The following is an 18,229-nucleotide window of genomic DNA, read 5'->3' on the forward strand; positions in this document are numbered from 1 at the left end:
TTACTTCTAGGAAAGACTAGGACAGAGGTGGGGGGATGCCTCTTCTCCACATGAGGTTAGAAACACAAGTCAACTGAAATTAGCTTTTATGTCACAGACTTTTTGATTTTGTTTTTTAAAGAATTTATTTATTTATTTATTTATTTGGGAGGGAGAGAGAGAAAAAAATCTCCAGTAGACTCCCTGCTGAGTGAGGAACCCAACTCAGGGCTTGATCCCATGACCCTGAGATCATGACCTGAACCTAAATCAAGGGTTGGATGCTCAACTGACTGAGCCACCCAGATGCCTCATGTCACAGACTTTTGTTTTCTTCTCTCTCTCCCTCTATGAAATCCTGTTTTCTTTACCCATGCTTCCACCCACTCTCCCAGCTCTCTATCCTATCTCAGCCATGTTGGTTTCCTGCCCTTGAACTTTCGTCCCTTGAAGATCACCTGGTTCCTCTCCTACCAACTGTTGCTGCATTGGTGACCCTCATCCTCCTCATTTATCAGTTTGATTTTTTTTTTTTTTTTGCTAATATGCTCAATGCTCCTTCCTAGTCACTTCATTAAGCCCTAAGCAGCCTTTCCTCCGGTCCCTGAGAAGTAATTCAAGAAAGGGAATCTGAAAGAGGACACAGACAACTACTACACAAGCCCCAAAGGCCAAGAGTCCCTCTGACCAATTGCTCTTTATTTGGGCCCCAATAATACTTCCTGCTTCTTGACACAAGCTTTTCTCATGATAGTTTCTGATTAGTATTCTGAAACAGCTTTCTCTGATGGCATTAGTGGGAAACCAGGCTGTCAACTTATTTATACCCAGCCTCAGGGCAGAACTACCGTGCATGTGTAAAGCTATTGAGATGCAGAAAATATGGTGTGTGTGTGTGTGTGTGTGTGTGTGTGTGTGTGTTTATATATATATATATATATATATATATATACAGATCAACTAGAGGTGACGTTTAGAGTGGAAATCCATTGCCCCATGGGTTGGAAAAGTGACTAACAGTAGGATATAAAAATGCCAGAGAAAGACTTGGTGTTATGGCTAAATGCAGGTCACTTTTCAAATTTGTGGTTAATAATTTTCTCCAGGAATGCTCTGTGCTGTCTGGGGAATCATGGTATCTATCCTCTGTGTGGACTCATTCATCCTGAACTTGTTCCGTCTGAACTTGAGGTAGCCTGGTCTCACATCATAGGAAAGGACACATCATCTTTGTTAAGTCTCCTAGTTCTGTGATGAATAAAATGGCCCAGTGGCCTGGGGCATACCAAAAAGGAAAATAGGGAATAAGGGCCTCTGGCAAAAGCAGCTATGATGACGTCCTGGCAGGAAGCATCCTGAGTACAGGGTCAGGGGTCCTGCTTAATAAGGGTTCAAAAATAATTTTATCTTAATCTCCTCTCAACTTCCTTTTATGGATTACTTAGGATTAAACTGTATCTATATATCTGTATCTGTCATCTGTTCAAATGTAGAGGCATAGGACAGGCTGCCCCAAGATGGGTCACTTGGGCATAAAGATTATTTTGAGTTAAAAGTAATCAAAACCCAGTAGATGCAGGAAAAGCTCTCTGCCTCCCCCTCCACTGCCTACATTTACATTGGAAAGGAGAGCCTGGAATAGGGAGAGACCTATTAACAGAGACTCCTCTTTACCTATGGAACTTACTTGCGTAATAGGGCAACCTTGTTTTTTCCAAATATCCCTTTTCAACTTGCTAATAAGCTTTGTTTCCCTCTGTAGCCTCAGACTCTACCCCCTCCTTAGCTCATATAAGCTTCATGTTGTCTCACTATCTTTGGAATTTCCATATCTATGTGGATTTCTCTTATGTATATCTATTAAATTGACCTCAGGTCAATTTGTCTCTAAGTCCAGGTATAAAAGGATCATAGGGAAGACAAAGATTTTCCTCCAAGACAGACACATCTATGCTTCCATCCATCTATGTGTAGATAAATTATCTATGTATGTATATGTCTAGTTTGTAAATGTCTATAGTATATATGTCTATAGTATATTTTATTTATAAAATGAGACAACCTGACCAGCATAATTATCTGGGCTGTGTTAGATTCCCTTTTACATATTCTCAGAGTATCTGCATTTTTTTATCACAGCATTTTAAAAATTATGATAAAGCAATTATTAATGTAACTGCTCTACACCAAGTTTCTTTTTTTTTTTTAATTTTTTTTTTTTATTTATTTATGATAGTCACACAGAGAGAGAGAGGCAGAGACACAGGCAGAGGGAGAAGCAGGCTCCATGCACCGGGAGCCCGACGTGGGATTCGATCCTGGGTCTCCAGGATCGCGCCCTGGGCCAAAGGCAGGCGCCAAACCGCTGCGCCACCCAGGGATCCCTACACCAAGTTTCATGAGGGAGCAGAGTTGTGTCCTCAGCCTGAGAACAATGTAGTAATGTTTGTCATTTGGAAGGAATTTGCTGTATATTTTTTAAAGAATGCCTGGAAAATGTCAATGTTTGTTAAGTCTGAGTATGAATGAGTCCTATTAGAGTTTTTGTTTTCTTTTGTTTCTGTGATTAATGGACTCTGACATCCCTGTTGGTCTCTTTTGATTCTGGACTAAATACTACAATTCAATAATACCCCAGATGATATATCACTAATTATTGTTATCTGATGTTTTTTTTTTCACAGCTACCTCACAAAATGAAAGCAAGAGTCCCATTTTACAGCCGTAACTCTTGAGGCCTCCTGGACTTTGATTCTAGCCAGTGTTCCTTATTTGTAGACTGACTCTTACTTGAAAACATAGGTTTTGACTTTTCCCAAGATTGTCTGATCCAAAGCTTATGCAGAGGTATAGATATAGAAACTCCACAGACAGAACCCTAGGCTGGCATACATTTCAGATGCCTGCCCCATCACCCCTGCTAATAATCTAGTAATCACTTGGCCATGTGTTTGGAGTTTCATTTTTAAAAATATTTATTTATTAACTTGAGAAAAACACAGAGGGAATATAAACAGGGGGAGGGCAGAGGCAGAGGGAGAGGGAGAAGCAGACTCCCCCCAAGTGGAGAGCCCAATGCTGGCCTGATCCCAGAACCCTGAGATTATGGCCTAGCCAAAGTCAGACACCCAACTGACTGACCCACCCAGGGGCCCCTGGGGTTTGATTTTTAACAGAGTGGTCATAAGAACACCATAGGAGCATAGGTGGCTCAGTTGGTTGTGTCTGCCTTTGGCTCAGGTCATGATCTTAGGGTCCTGGGATGGAGCCCCACATAGGACTCCCTGCTGAGCAGGGAGTCTGCTTCTCCTTCTCCCTGCCCTTCCCCCTGGCTCATGCTCTCTCTCTCTCTCTCTCTCTCAAATAAATAAATTAAATCTTTTTAAAAAAATGTGGTCACAGGAGCACTAAAGAGATCAGCTCTCCATGTGTGCAGCACAAGGTGAATCATGGAATGTTAGAACTGGGAAGAGCATTGCAATTGGCTATTGGATCTCACTTCCATCTGTATCTTACAGACATGGTAAATGAAGTGTGGAGAGATCATAGACATACACAAAACTGCACACAAGTTGTTTTTATCCCCCCTTCCCTTGTACATGAAATTTTTGATAATAGGTTCTCTTATTGTTATGTAACAGAATTTTGATTGAGACTTCTAGTTTTGGAGTTTGCAGCTAGTAGATTATAGTAAGAGTCATGAAAAGACTCCATACAAGAAAAAAAAAAAAAACACCAAAGAACAAACAAACAGAAAACTCAATGGGCAGATACCTTCCCAGAATTTACTAAGGGAGTCAGATTTGAGCCTACTGCTCCTCACCCTACCCCTACTCCAAAATACAGGAAGAGAGATTGGTGGGGCAGCATCATCAACAGCATCATGCAAGACCAGGCTCAAAGTGAGAATGCTTCCTGCTTCCTCTGTCCTCAGAAGCTGAGTTAGCTAAGAGCTCCAAAATAGTTGGTGGTAGAAACCGGAGATTGCTGCAAGAGAGAAAGGTCAACCTTTCTTGATGTACACCTTGCTAAGATGTAGATCCTATAGATCTAACCTACACTTAGGAAGCTGGGAGCCGAGGTCTGGAGAGTTGTTGGATGTTAGTCTGGCAGAGGAATTATACCACCACCCTCATCCTCCTTTATACCTCTCTCCATAGAGAGCCTCTGTCTTGACCTCTAATTAATACACTGTTAGAAATCTCCCATTTGAGTGCAGAGTTGCATGTTATATAGTTAGTACCCTTTCACAGAAGATTACTGTTGGTTCATTGCCTATTTTTTCCCTTATTATTTTTGCAGTATCTAGCTGGGAAGGGGAAACTTTAGGTTATAGACTTTCCAGTTAAAGTCTAAGTTAAAGTCCAGTTAAAGTCTAAGGCTGTGCCTATACTGACAATAAATATCTCTATAATGTGGGATTGGACCCTAAGTAACATGCCATAGTAACCACTAATAGTATATGGAAGACCTAAGAATAAACAAATAATTGAGTGAATGAATGAATGAATGGATGGATGGATGAATGACCCCTAAAAGGAACACATCAGTGAAGAACCTGATACTTAAACTGACCACAAAGATCTATGTACTGTTGTTGTTATACCACCTGGATTCAGAGCCAGCCAATTTGGGGTTCCAATCCCAGTCTGCTACTTCCCATCTGGATGATCCTTGACCAGATATGTGATTGCTCTATGCCCTAGTCTTCTCAGCAGTGAAATGGAAATGTTAACATCATCCTTTACAGGGTTCTGATGAGAATTAGAGATGATGTCTAGAAGGTTCTTAGCAAAATACCTGATAGAAAATGTTCAATAGGAGCCTCCCTGTTTATTCAGCAAACACCGATCAATGTCTAATCAATCCTAGGTCTGAGTGAGGGGAAACAGGCATAGATATATTCATAGTGCAAAACCTGCTTCCTCAAGAGGGGCACAATTTATCTGAGTGAAGAAAGAAAAAACAAATGGCCCTACCTAGGGAACTTAATTTGTAAACTAAGGAAAAAATAAGTCTTTCCTTTTAGAGTGATCAAAATTCTCTATGTTATCATTGTGTGCATGCTTTAAAATGTAACATTTGCAACTATATTTGTCCACACAGTTATCATCTTTTTAAAAAAGGAAGTCAGCCCAGGACACCTGGATGTCTCAGTGGCTAAGCATCTGCCTTTGGCTCAGGGAGGGATCCTGGGTTCCTGGGATTGAGTCCCACATCGGGCTCCCCACAGGGAGCCTGCTTTTTACTCTGCTTATGTCTCTGCCTCTCTCTCTGTGTCTCTCATGAATAAATAAATAAATAAAATCTTTAAAAAAAAGGAAGTCAGCCCTTTATTATATGAAATAAAGTGAGTAAAAAGAGAATTAAAATGAGCTACATCTATAAGTGACATCTTGGGTCCTGGGTTTTTAGCACAAGGGTTTTCTCAATGGTTAGAGGCACAGTTGTTAGAGATGAATAATTGTTAGCCAAGTTACCTTGAATAACATTAGAATCTTGCATTCTGATCCATTTGATCAGAGACGATGGCTCCCATATAGTCAGTTACTACAATGTTTTATAAATAAATTTGTGTAAGAGAAAGGGAAAATCAGTGCAAAGCCTTTAACTCTTATACAGGAAATCCAAAATATTAGAGTGGACCCATAGTGTAATTTAGTGTCAAAATTACCACTGAAATTCCCAAGTATATGTGCTGCCAAATACTACATGGTAAATTGATTGGTTGATTGTACCATGCAGAAGACAAAGGGGGATGTCTTTGAAAACAGAAAGAAGGTAGGGTTTTTTTAATTAAGAAAATTCCCTGCCTCATTTATTCCTAATCCTTCTTTGCCTGCTCCCCACCCTCAAAAAGATCATAGAAAACTTGAAGATTTCCAGATTCCTGATACTTTTTCCAGAATTTACCTGTTATCTGTCCCACTTCTTTCTTTATTTTTTTAAGGTTTTATTTATTTATTCATGAGAGACAGGCAGAGAAAGAAACAGGCTTCCTGAGAGGAGCCTGATGCAGAACTCGATCCCAGGACCCCAGGATCCCAACCTGAGCCAGAGATAGATGCTCAACCACTGAACCACCTAGGCCCCCGACTGTCCCATTCCTTCAAGGCGCAAATCTCCAGTGAATGGCCAGGTGGCATTAACTCATGAGTAAGCTGTGTAAGACTTGGTGCTATTTTATTAATGGATATTATCTTAAGGGTTACTAATAAGAGGCCTCTGAGCATTGTCAGATTGGCGGAGGGGATGATTTGAAGCAGGGAGACCTTTGGTCTCCTGAAAATCAGACCCTGTCAAAATCCAGGCATCTGAAGGTCAGGTGCTGCCATCTGAACCTGCAGGGGGATCTGGTGCACCTTGAGCCAGTGCCTGGGTTCTCCCTCTCTGTGGTGCATCAGCCGCCTTCTATGTGGGACTCCAGCAGCACGCTCACTCCTGTCTTCTGCTACCGGCTGCTGCCGCTGCCGCATCTTGAACTTTAAAGTCTCTTTCACTGATAGTACATCCCCATTCTTTTGCCAACAACGGGTTCTAACCTGAACACTCCCCCTTATGTAAGAAATGAGACAGCCAAAGGAGGCTGGAGGCAGGAAGGGAGAAGACAGGACTGATTGGAAAGAGTTCCATTAAAAAATAAAACATTTCTCCCCTTTTGAAGTGAACAAATCCTGCTAATACATATCCCGCTTGCTGAGGTTTCCAGCTGTTTCCTCCTGAGCACTCCGGTATCAAAGCCGCATGGACCTACGCTGGGACTGTTTGCTCTGTTGCCAGAGCAATTACAGCCTGACAGTGCTCAGCTCTGCTACTGTTTTTATTACTATTATTATTACTTCTCTGCTCATGGATTCTGAAGGCCTCCCTACACAGAAGCAAACCCTGGGGAGTCACAAAGCCACAGGCACACTGTTGGCAGTCACCGCCCGGCCACTCTTGGATTGATATGGATTTAGCATGTTCCCTTTATCTGGTAAGCAGAGCCAGGGGTGTTTAGACTTACACCCACAGGAAAGAGAGGGTTCCCTGCAGAAAATGTCAGCCTACTACTCTAGGCAGTGAGCAGGGTAGAGGGAGAGTAGCCTCTTCATTTTTACCTGAAAAGATCTGCATGTGTCACTCTTCCCTGCATCTGGGCTGAGAGGCATATTCAAGACCACACTGTTTGGGACCTAGACTTCCAGTTCTGGATTTTGTCAATGCTTTGCACACAGCAAAAGTAATTTTCTTAAATACATTTATGCAGAACATTTCTTACATTGTCACTGTATGTACATTTTAAAGTGCAACATTTACACATGTCGTATCACATGCCAACTCCCAAATCTATTTGCAATTTGATAGGCATGATTTGCTGGAAAACACAGCCAAGTTTTAGGATTCAGACATAATCTCCCCCCCCGCCCTTAATGTTAATTGTATCAATCAGTGCTGTCAATAAAATTTTCTTACTGATTTCTTTAGTTCAAACATTTTAAAATTAACCATTATTTCTTAATTTACTTATCAACTCAATATGAAAATTTTATGCAGCAATGTCATTGCTTTTAAGTCCTGAATGATGATTTTCCTCTCCATTTGGTCAGGCCTCATTTGCTGACTGAATATAAAGTTGTTATATTGCTTTTGGTCAGATATTATCTTTTGGATCATAACATTCAACTCCTAGCCACACATAAATCGACAGGCCCTAATGGATCTTAGCCCCTCTTCCTGTGTATATTTGTTTTTTTGCTTCTCTGTCCCTCTCCAAAGTACTCAGTCAAGCAAAGCTTGAAGGAAATAATAAAAGTATCAAAGAAGCAGTGTTAGTGAGTAGAAATGCTTAGAACTTGAATGTCTATAGAGGCTAGGCAGGTCAAATAAATGCAGGGGTTAGGGTGGTGTAAAACGGTATGTGTTTAACTGCTTGCATTGCTACACCTGCTTTGTTAGATCACCTTTACAATACTGTGCAGGAGCACGAAAAGTGGCTGAAAACATATGTCTACAGGTACATAAACGTCAAAGTGCAGCTAAAGCCAGAACAATTATTCTTCCTCTGAACATCCAAAAGGTTTCCCATTTTAGTGTATGTCCTGTATTTCCTAACAGATTGTAAGATCCATGAGGATTGCTATCTTCTTCTATCTCTTTCAATGGTCCCCTAAATGCCCACCCTGCACTCTGAAATTATACCCTATGCCATGTACACTGAGATAAAGAGATATAGAAATAATGGTGGTCTCTTGGAGGTGGCAGACACAGAAGTCCCCTTTGAGCAATGGAACCGTGCTTTTTCCTTTCCAGTGCCTAGCACAGGGTCATGTACATACAGAGAGCTAAATAAATATCAATTAAATGAGTAAGTATAGACTCTTATAATTATTTGCTGGTGAGAATAATGCTGACTAGGCCTACTTGCCAACCTTCAGAAAACTGTAATTCTTTACAAAGCCAAGGACACTCCTAGAAGTTCCCACACATGAATGCACATGCTATTTGAGAACAGTTATCCGATATTCATGGATCCCTATTGGTTGGTGAAACCTAATTAGAAATCTCTAGGCTGGAACAAGCAGATAGTCCCCAGACAAATTGGTCTAAGGTTTTGGAAAATGGTGGTGGTAATGGTGATGGTGATACTATCGGGGTGCAGGAGCTCCCCAAGCAGTCACTCTGGTCCTCCTGGACTATGACAGTGGCTCTGTCTCACTCTTTGACCAATTTGATTCATCAAATGAAGCTTTCTTTTGGGGTGATTTTCTCTTTTTTTCTGCTCAAGCTCAGTATTGTCTTTCTTTAATTCAATTTCTTCTTTCCATTAAAATGTTATATACTACGAATATGATTCTCCTATCTCACCCTCTTCAATAACTTGACTTCCACTGATGGATGAAAGCTCTAGCATCCCTTGAAAATCATGGTCCATACTTTGCCCCTCTATGTCTAATCTACATTAAACTGACCAGGTTATATTGGAGGAAAACAGAGGTTTAAGTTGGAAGAAAGAGAATGAAAACCAAGCAAAATCAAGTGGCATTTATATATGCATGCATACATGTATTTATATGTCTATGTGTGTGTATTTTAATCTGAACAGATTCTATTATGCCCTGCGTGTAATACTGCATGTGAGAAAAACTGCTTGAAATTCACATTTATGGAGCATCTACCCTGCACCTCTGCACAGGGCATGTGCACATTGTATCTCATTTAATATCCATGAAAGCATTTAAGCAATAGGTTCTATTTTCCTGTCTTACGAATGAAGACCCTGGGTTTGGTGAGATTGTACAACTTGAATGTGGTCATTTGGATAGAACATAGTAGAGTTGAGATTCATATTCCAGAGAGCTGAATTCCAGAATATTCTCCTTGCCCAAGTCCAAGCAGAGGTCTTACTAGGCCTTATGCAAAGTAACTGAGCTGTAAGCTGCTAATGCTTCTGTTGCTACAAAGAGATAAGGAGCTTGTACCAGAATGCAAAGGAACACAATCACAGTGCTTCCTTCCTTGACAAGAGCAGCTGAACCAAAAGCATGTGCTTAATAACATGAGTGACTCACATTTGGACTGAAGCCCCCTGTTTGATCACTGATGAATGTTCACAAACAATTCACAGGCAAACACTAGTCTGGATATGATGCATCGAGAAGTGCAGACTTGAATATCATTACATTGCTTTTATCTTGCAAAAGCTCCTAGACATCTAGCATGATCAGTGTGGGCATGTGTGGCGGACACTCTCCTAGGAGCCACCGTAGGTATGGGAGATCTGGGAGCTACAGCTTCACATTAGTGTCATACCACCTTTTTGTGAGGTTGGTTTCATTTGTGTCTTACCCTCCTCATCTGACAAGGTGACCACACTTGGATAGGCTGGTGTAGAGCATGAAGTCCTGGGTAAGGGTTAGGGTTGGTATTCCACCACTGTACATCATTATGGCCATGCCAATTGTTAGTGTATTAAAACACTTCCACACCTGTGAACTCATGGCCATTGCTCATGTCCACCAAGCGAAGCCTTCCACCTGCCCCTTCACTATCCTGTCCTCACTCGCTCCTCTGTCGTGTCCCCCAGTACTTTGTCAGGATTCAGAAACTAAAGGATTAAAATCTGACAAAGTATAACTCTGCTCCATTGCTACGTCTGGCATCTGTTCCCATTGGTCATTGTCATTTTTAGATTAGTTTCATAAAATGTGGCATATGAACAGAGGCACACGTACCTTCCTCTTTTCTTCCCAATCTGTAGCACTAGAAGGAAAATTCAAAATTAGGTCTGAGAAAACCCATAGTGACCAGGGCTAGAGAGATTGTTCCTGCTAGTCATCAACAAGATGGACTATGGGGAGTTTCAGAAGCCAGGGACAGAGCTGCTGGTCAAAGAGCCAGATATCAGTACAAGGGACAGTGGGTGGCAATAGTGAAGGAGGGTGATGACCTACTTTTGCCCAAGACTGGGCCTGTCCATGTCCCTGGGGCCATATTGAGTGAGCCTTCTGGTAAGAAAAGGAATGGGGAATTTAAAAAGCAGGACTTACAGGACCATATAACCTATATGAAAACATGATCTCCAAATGTCCAAAAGCTTTTATTAAATAAACATGTGAAATTTAAAGCCATAGACATTTGATTAGTGTCAGGGGAACATTTATTATAACCCTGGTTCTACTGTACTTAGCTACATAAACTAGTGTAAGGCATTGCCAATTTATGCTTCTATAAAAGAAGGTTAAGCTTGCTTAAGCTCAAATTTTAGGATGCCTAGGATACAGGCTCTGCTTCACATATACTCTCATATGCATGGCCTAGAAAGACAGGGAAAGGCAATCACAGAGGACTTCACTCTCTGCTGTGTCATTCATGGCTTAAGCGCAAATTCACCAATAAAAGACACAGAGAAGGTCCAGCATAGAAATAAAGGACACATTTGAAACCCATCCCACACCTTCAGGCCTGCTGTTCTAGTGAATATAGGGCCTTTTTGCAGTTACTAGGGAAGCAGTTGTCAGTAATGGGTAGGAAGCCCGGGCTGGAGGGACTATGTGTAGAGGAATCCCTCAGATGGCAGAGCCACCAGCATGCCTGGTGATTGATTGTGTCCTCAACATGAAGGCATTAGAGTCCATTTGATAGGTTTGGTAAGCAGGGGAGGTGAGGAGCCTTCTGCCAGCCCTCTTGCTTTCCTCCCTGCCTGCCTTTTGGACTTTACAGATCTGAGGGCTGGACTGGCTCTAACTTCTTTGCCAGGTGCATGTTAAGGCAAAGGATGTACCAGGGTAATTTGTTCACAGCCTCTTCAAACTTGTTTAAAACTCTAAAAGTCACTGCCTCTAACTCACGCTGGCACTTTGTAAAGATTCTGAGAATGTTTCCAGGGAATAGATTTCTTATTGCAGGATGTTTACCCCAAAAGGAAAATAGGCACAGGCCCAGTGACCCAAAGAAATTAAGAGGGGGTGTAGAGGATGCCAGGTAGTGTGTGTGAAGGAAGAAGCAGGTATTCAAGAAACTGAATATGCCCGACGTGCTTTCCTCTTTGCCTTTTGTTTTATTAAATGTTTAATCTAAAATATTTTGTTCAAATATTTAATTTAACTCACAATATATAAAAGTGAATTTGAATTTAATTTTACTTATAAATTTAAAATCACACAGTATCTAAAATAACATATTAACTCAGATACACTACACTTTCCAGGCTTACCCACGTTGCTTAAGGAAGTATGAATGGCAAAAGCAATTACATATTTCTCATGATTAAAAATAAAATAAGGAAAACAAAGAACACATACACCCTCACCATGCATTTCTAACTGCTGTGAATATTTTAGTATGTATCAGTCATTTAAACATTTTTTTAAATAAAATTGAGATCATAATGGGTATACTCTAGTCAACCTGCTACAATTTCATGCTATTCCATGAATATATCCCCATGATGTTTCCTATTCAAAACACACCATTATCTTAATATTCCAAGACAGGAATACACTCAAGTATGACTTGTAATAGACTGCCACACATTTAGGATTTTTTTTTTCTGTTGTTCATCTTATGATTGTTTTCTTAAGATAAATTTTTGGAATTTGAATTGTTAGCTCTAAGAGCTAAACTTTCCTAAGACTTTTGAAATATATTTCCTAATTATCCTTTAGAAATAGTACAGTGATAAGACCTTCCATCAATAACAGACTATGATAGTGTCTGTTTCCAGGCCTGTACCAGCAGAACATGATGATTTGGGGAGTAAGAGGTAAATTTGAGTCAAAAAGCAAATTATAGTATTTCATTGTTCTATTAATTTGTATTTTATATCATGTTATTTGTTTCCTTTATTGCAATTACATTTATTTTGTTACTTCTTTTTTAGCTTAGTTTGTGATATTTCAGACTATGCAGATATATTTACATTTTATTTATTCAGTCATTACTTTTTTCCTGTATGGTTTCTTCTTTGAGGATATGCATTGGAAGACCTTCTCCTGACCTAGAGATGATAGAACATTTGAACATATGTTTTATTCTTCCTCTAATCATTCAAGTTTTTAAGCATTTAATCCTTTCATCAAAATGGAATAATTTTCATGTCTGTGGTAGATTTTACCCTAGAATACTAACCAACCATTTTTATTTTATTCCCATCACAATCCATTTGCTGGTGATTTGAAAGGCACCTTTATCATCTGCAAACCTGTGCACATTTCACAGGGTTTGGCACTTTCCTTATTTTCTTGATCTGTCTGCCATGTCTTGCATTAATACCATAGCATTTAATTATTGTTAGGTGTAAAAGATCTTCCCATTATTATTTTTTTACTCTTCATCTCCAAATTATTCTTGGATGCTTTTGCCGTGTATTCTTCTAAAATGGAATTAATTTGCCAAGTCTGAAAATCCCCATTGGTGTTTTGATTTCTTATGCTTTTATAGGCTAATATAAGGAGAATTGATAATGTGTAGTATTGTATTCTCAGAATTCAGCATAGTACTTTATTTGTTTAAATTTTCCTTGTTATCTCTTGGTGAAGTCCTGGGATTTATCAGACAACCCTTGGGGTATTTATTATTAATTCTATTCCTAGATATTTTATAGTTGTGTTGCTATTGTGAATGGGATTTTTACTACACTTAATAATTTATTTTGCTGGTTTATAGAAAGAAAATTGATTTTTGGATATTTAATTTGTAACCTGTCTACTTACTCGATTCTTGCCTTATATGTAATAGATTTTCTGTTTCAGTTGATTCCTTTGGTTTGTTTTAGTACATAATCAGTCTTCAAATAATGATAATGTGATTCCTTCTTCCTAATATGTATGACTCATTTTTTCTTATCTTATTGAATTGTTTGGAACCTGCCAAAAAGTAATAAATAACAGTAGTGAGAGCAGGCCATAGTTTTGGTCATAGTTTTATGAAGGACTGTGTATATCAAGTATGGTTTGGGCTGCTGGTTTATCTAAGTATTTGCTATTGTTAGTGGTGATAATAAAAATACTTGCATAATTTGCAGTGGGCCACGTGCTGATATAAATTTTTATGTATACAAACTCACTGAATTATCTCAGCAGCTCCATGGGATAGGTATTATTATTTTTTTCCCTATAATACAGATGGGAAAATTGAGGCAATAATAAGTCAAATGACTTCTCCAAGATCATACAGTTAGCAAGTGGCAGCGCTAGAATTGAGATGCTAGCGATCTAAGCCTCACCCTGCTGTGCTGCCCCCTCAACCTAGAAAGAGTTCTGGTGGGCTTAGATACTAATACTTGTATCAGAAATGGATGCATCCATCCAGAAGTTTTTGGTTTTTACTCTTGCCTTTTGATCTAACACAGGTGTTAGTAGGTTTCCTAACGATGTCATCTCCTTGCCATTCGTAGAAAAACACTCTCTAGATCATACTGCATAATTATTTTTATATATTTCTATTTCTGAACATAAACAACTTTTTCTTTAATTGGGTTATTTCTATATGTGGATATATGTATTACATGTAGATTTATGTAGATATATGTAGATATAATCAGCATATAGCATTATATTAGTTTCAGGTGTACAAAACGGTATATATTCGCTATATGTATATATTGTGAAATGATCACAATAAATCTCGTTAGCATCCATCACCACATATAGTTACAAATTTTTTTCTTCGGAGGGGAACTTTTAAGATCTACTCTCTTAGTAACTTTCAAATGTACAATACGTTTGAAATTAGCATATTAATATATTAACTATAGTCACCAAGCTGAACGTTACATGACTTACTTATTTTATAACTAGAAATTTGTACCTTTTGACCACTTTTACCATTGTCCCATCCCCCACCCTTCTGCCTCTAAAAACCATCAATCTACTCTCTGTAAATATTCTCTGTATATTCCTTCCTTTTTATAGCTGAGTAAGATTCCATCACACACACACACACACACACACACACACACATACACACACCCCTTTATCCATTCATTCACTGATAGACACTTAGATTGTTTCCATGTGTTGGGTATTGTAAATAATAGGTTTATACTAATATTTATAAGACATGACACTTTTATTTATCTATATGTGGTTTGCATTTAATTCCTTCTCTTCTTTGGGTTTATCTTCTTCTTGATGCCCTCACACAGAAACAACATTCTTGAGGCACAACTTTTTCCCCTCAATTCTGTACATGTTGCATCATTGTCTTTGATATTTAAGAGTGTGAATAAATTTTAGGTCATTTAGTTTTGATTATTTATTGGGTTCTCAATCCTTTATTTTGTTTCTTTTTATTAATTATATCTCATATATTTGGTGAACCTGTTTGATCTGCAGACTCAGATTTTTTTAAAATATTTTATTTATTTATGAGGGAGGGTAAGCAGGAACAGGGGGAGGGGCAAAGGGAGAAGGAGAGGCAGACTCCCCACTGAGCAGGGAGACCTACATGGGGCTGAATCCTGGGACCTCAGGATCATAACCTGGACCAAAGGCACTTAACCGAGTGATCCACCCAGGTACCCCAGTTTTTTAAAAACACAGAATAGTCCTCCCTTCCTTTTCCCCATCCCCTTTCCCTTTTTTTTTCTTCTTGGCTTCTGTAGTGATTGCCAAACTTGTCTAAGTTTGAAATTCAAAAGGAGAGTAGATTACTTTTCCTTAATCTGCTCTAAAATTCTAATTCATATATATATATATGTAAATTATATGATATGTAATGATATGTCATTATTTTAACCTATTTTTTCCCTTGAGATATTGGAAAATTTCTCGAAGGTGTCTGCTATGTAATGGATTTTATTTTCTGCATCGAGCAGTATGTTAACTCTTTCCATTTGGCTTTTAATTTAGAGATTATATTTTCCATCTCAATAGTATAGTTACTAGTTACATCTGTGCTCCTGTCATATCTTTTGCTGTACTTTTACCAATACAATCTATTCTTGATCCTTTATGAGAGTATAAACAAGAAATTTCTCAGATTTTTCTCATTCCTTCCAGTAAATATTTTTCATAAAAATACATTTGTTTGGTGTTTCAGAGTGCCCCCTTTTAACGACAGCATTTGTACATAAGTGTAACATTTTCCCTCTGTATATGCTTAGAGGTTATTCAATGATGCTCAATTTTATAAAAAGAGATAGGCTTTGCCAGGAGTAGTTGTAGATCTTTGGATCTACATCTTTATGATGACTTGTCACCAAACCAGTGACATCATAATGTGTGAAGGGAGGATGCCTTGCTGTCTTAGCCTTGGCTTTGGGTACAGCAGACAAAAAAGGAAAAGTCTTCATTCATAATTTCTAAACACAAACCCTCCTTTAAGTAGATTTAGGTTCAAAATTTAAATGTATGCTATGGCCCTAAAGTCTTCAAGCCAAAGCTTCAGCCTATAGTGGTCCCTGATGGGTAGTCCCCAAGTACCTAGGGGAGGAAAACACAAATTATCTCTGGAGCAAAGAACATTAAAACGAATCCACAGAGAATTTATTGAAGTTCAAAAAAATGTGAATTTAGAGTTTTGAAAAATCATGAAGTATTTAAGCAGGTAAGCCTACAGCATTGACATTAAACAGGAAATCAAATGATGGATGCTCACAAAGGCTGTATATATAGGAATAATCATGGAGAGAATATAAAATAGCTACATTTATAGTATTTCAGAGGCAGTTTTTGAGATGAATGAGTCAAAGAGAAGATTCAGGAAAGCTGGAGAGCAAATTATTAAAACGGAACATTGATATGAAAAGATATTCAGAATTTATTACAGTGATAGAAATAAAAAAATATGAAAGTAAAGGTAAGAGATATGGAGAATAGAGTAAAAATAAATAAGTTTAATAGGAGTGTTAAGCTTATCTTTGATGAGGAGTGGAGGAAAGGCAACACCCAGAGAGATGGTGGCTTACATTTTTCTAAAACTGATGAGAGCCACCAATCTGTAGTGTCAATAAATTATATATAAAAGAAATAAAAATAAATCTAAATCTTCTTCCGAATATAAAAGATCCAGAAAAGACCTGGCAACCTCCAGAAAGGAATTCTCATTTATTAGCATGCTATAGCTTTCTAAACAGTTTCTGGTATGCGGATGTTCTCTTGATAACATCTCTCCTCCAAATTTTTCTGTTTTATTGGCAAATCACAGCAGTAATGTCTGAAAGTGTGTATGTGGGATTGAGGGTGGCCACCTCTGCTTTTATTGCCAAATCATCACCAGAAATCATATCATTACATGCTTTGTTTTTGCTCCCCCCCCCACTTATCATTAAATCATAAGCATTTTCTCTATTGTTAAATGGCTGTTATAATTATAATTTTAATGGCTTTATTATAACTCATCAAATTTATTCCATTGTAATTTCCTTAGTCATTTCTTCCTTACTATATATTCAGCATTTTATTTCCTTCAAATTTTGATTACTATATATAACTTTGACATAATATATATTTTCTGCATATAGCTTCACTTTTATTTTGAATCAGTCCCTCAGGAAAAGTTTTAGAAGTGATATTGCCATGTCAAATGTCATTGCATTTTGATAAGTGCCAGCTTTTATCATAAGAGTCAGCACTGTGTATTAAAATTTGAATATGTATTAAAATTTGCAGCATTTTCAGGGTGCAAGAGGCATTTTTATTTAAATAATACAATAGAATATTTTTCTATGCTTGGTTATTGATTGCTTTTCTTCTTTTGGTCATCAATTACAAGTGCCTATACTTTTTAAACATTCTTTGTGGACCTTATGTTTGCCTTGGGTAATTTTCTGTAGTAATATAACTATTATTCCCATATCTATGATATTTAAAAATTGTGTGATGATGAGGGTAGTGGCGAATTTTGGAGTCAAATATACATGAGAATTCAACAGTCTGGCTCATCTACGACTCATTACTAATACTGTTCTCTCTTTCCTATCTCTTTTAAAGTGGTTGGACAAGCTAAAATATTCAGTTACCAGATCATTGTAAAGCTGGAGTTGGCTCTATTACACACTCTGGCCAATAAAATATTAGCAAGGGTATGTTGGTGCTTCCTTTCCCCATTTTTTCTTTCTCCTTCCTTGAATGAGGATGTGCTGGCTGCAGCTACAGCAGCCATATTGCAATCATGATCAGAAAACCAGAATGACAGACACAGTAGTCCTGATTTTTTAAGGACACTGAAATAATGCCACGAACTTTCTAGCCCCCAACTTATTATTCATGAAAAATAAAATTCCATTTCTGGTTAAGCCACCTTAGTCAGACTTTCTGTGACTGGCTATGGGGAAAAAAATCCTGATTAACACATTTAAGCTGGAAGGAGAGGAGAGTGGGGTCTCTATTTTAGTAAGACTCACTTTTAAATTAGACCAAAGCCAGCTTTATTCATAAACTTGTTACTGTGAGCCCATAACTGACCAACCTAGGTATTAGAATTTCTAAATTTTGTCTACCTGTTTTCTGAATCATATCCAGAAATGTGAATGCATTTCCTGAAGCAAAACTAAAATAAATTATTTAAATCTTCATGACATTTGACAGTGGGAAACATAATTAAAAACATTCATATACTTTATACCCAAAGAAGTGAAGTTCCACTTGACAAATACGATATGTATCCAAGAGACAATATATTCATGCCTCTCCATATCCATCCATGTAGAGCTATTGGATCCATTTATCATATATTGAGGATAAACTATATAATAGGCTATTTGCTCCATGCTAGAGATGTAAAAAAGCAAATACTACTCAGTCTTTGCCTTTGAGGATTTCATTTC

The 18,229-nt window shown here is 38.2% G+C and overlaps 1 protein-coding gene across 10 annotated transcripts in view; it reads left to right on the forward strand.

Annotated features, from left to right (window-relative positions):
* AGBL1 (ATP/GTP binding protein like 1) overlaps positions 1-18,229 on the forward strand; it is a 585,877-nt gene that overhangs the window by 335,036 nt on the left and 232,612 nt on the right. The gene's annotated exons all lie outside the window — the stretch shown is intronic.

The sequence above is a fragment of the Canis lupus genome, chromosome 3 (genome assembly GCF_011100685.1).
Source record: "Canis lupus familiaris isolate Mischka breed German Shepherd chromosome 3, alternate assembly UU_Cfam_GSD_1.0, whole genome shotgun sequence".
Lineage (NCBI taxonomy): Eukaryota > Metazoa > Chordata > Mammalia > Carnivora > Canidae > Canis > Canis lupus.